Source organism: Macrobrachium nipponense, chromosome 37 (genome assembly GCF_015104395.2).
Source record: "Macrobrachium nipponense isolate FS-2020 chromosome 37, ASM1510439v2, whole genome shotgun sequence".
Taxonomy (NCBI): domain Eukaryota; kingdom Metazoa; phylum Arthropoda; class Malacostraca; order Decapoda; family Palaemonidae; genus Macrobrachium; species Macrobrachium nipponense.
Genome location: NC_061097.1, coordinates 62,845,300 through 62,847,799, shown reverse-complemented (window position 1 = coordinate 62,847,799; position 2,500 = coordinate 62,845,300).

The window sequence follows — 2,500 nt, the reverse complement described above, 5'->3', positions numbered from 1 at the left end:
CAGTCGACGGTCTAGACCACAGGGTGTAAAGTATTGACGACTCAACGTACACATCCCATTGAGTGAAGGAATTTGTGTTTAGCGTCGGCATTAACCCCCTCACACAACTAGAGCCGATTGAGACGTTTGGAACACTAGCTATTAATGAATTTTCATGACATCTCGGCGACATTTTATATGAGAAAAATTAAGGTATAAATGTCGTTTAATAGCCAATTCCGCTTACCAAAATCGGGAATATCAGCGAAGGATTATATATAGGCGACAAATGACTTGTTCCCTAAGTGATTCGAACACTCGACACTACCTATCTTAGACTTCCAGTCGACATCCTAGACAACTGGGTTACCAAGTTAAAGCCGACCCTACCGGACATATCCCCATCGAGTGTAGAAATTAAAAGAATACCTGTGAACAAAAACAGATTTTTATGCCATGTTTATTTCTTTATTTTACTCTTTAACAGGGAATAATGCGTCGCTTGTTATTCTTTTTTTCTTGTAGTTTAAGTCCTGAGTGCAGAGCCCGAATACTTGAATATTCATCTTCGTGTTTCTCTTCCGCGTTCATTTTTCACTACTTTCCTCAGCTAAACTACTTTCAGAACAAATTGGCTCCGGTAATTAACTGAGAGATTTATGACGACATCCTTCAAGTATTACAGACCCCTGGTTATTTTTCCTTTTTCATAATATATCTGGTGGGTTTCTTTGTAACTTTCCATGGCACTCGTTCTCTGTGCTTTGCTCAAATTAAAATGCTCTCATTTATTGTATGTAATTGAAGCACATTCTAAAAAAAATAATTTCATTACATATGTAAACACCCACTCACATACAAACACACAAAGAAATAAATATATATATATATATATATATATATATATATATATATATATATATATATATATATGTATATACCGACATTAAGCCTCGAATAACGTTTGATATCTCATGGGGGCGGTTTTTGGGGGCAGACCATTTATCAATTATTATCTCTCTTGCATGTATATAATCTAAATGTTTAGTTATTTGATATTACACGACATTTGACGCTAAATATTTCAATAGAAGCATGTCCCTCGTTTACAAGTTACAATAATTCATATTCATGCAAGCGCACAAGCACAACACACACACACACACACACACACACACATATATATATATATATTATATATATATATATATATATATGTGTGTGTGTGTGTGTGTGTGTATATATATAAATATCCATATATATATATATATATATATATATATATATATATATATATATATATGGATATTTATATACACATATATTACGTCTTTCGAGAAGCGCTGGAGTTTATTTACTTAACTGGGATTAATAGGACCTTAAAATGAACCCTCGAAATGCTATAGCCAGAAAAAAGAACAATTAATGATTAGTAGGTCACCAAGAATGAGAAAACAGCGCGCGTTTTAACACTTACTCTATTTACAAGTACAATGGTAAATCAAAAGTGCCAGATTTCACTCAAATGTGAATGTAAAATAAATAACTGACCTGGAGATTAACATATTAGGTATTCCCAATGAGTGCATAAATGAACCATGTATAAGAGGTCATCAATTTTGCTAGTAGCAATAAAATTATACCAGCCAGGTAGGGCAGACTTCTTTTGGGGAAAGAGGGAACGCCGGAGAAACATTTGTTCGGCAAATGACATGACACTGCTCCTAGAAGTGAAAAAATTCCACATGAGTCTAATATAGCAAAAAAATTAAAAAAAAATCTTTGAATGAGTCAACACAAGTAAAATGGATTACAACACTGTAATCACTTCTAGAAGGGAAAGGCATGATTCCATCCACTTCTGGAAAGGGACACGCACTGGCACTGATAAGAGCACAGTTGCAAAATCAAAAGAAAAGGAACTGAATTAAATCATGAATTGTGTGAGGTGTATTGAGTTGGAGAAAAATTCCTCTGGCTTAGAACTAACTCTCGAATCACAAGACATACCGTAGCTTGTTTCTTTTGTGATGGTTTGATAGTAGATTCCCGAGGTGTGGTAGACCCTAAATTTCTAGGGACGGCGCCTGGCTCAGAGGTTAAAGCTCTCTAAGTGTATGAGAAAGTGACTGCCTGCTTGGCTCGCGGCCCGACCCTCAGACGGGCAGTGCCTTCGGTGGACTTTTTATGGCAGAACATGTCCTGGCTGCAGGCATAACTTACGGCGGCAACCCGAGCAACAGGTTCAAGCTTGGTTAGGAGGGAGCAGTCATTATCTTTTCAAGATACTTTCCTTGGCGTCTAATTCAGTAGGGAAAAGCAGAACACACCCTAAAAAACTCGCGTCAATCTCTATACTGTGGCTATACCTTATCACCCTAGTCACTTGGTAAATTTTCTGAATTATTAAGAAAATAAGCAACACAGCTGAGTAAACTCAGAATATATACATATACATATATATACTATATATCTATATATATATATATATATATATATTATATATATATAGATATATATA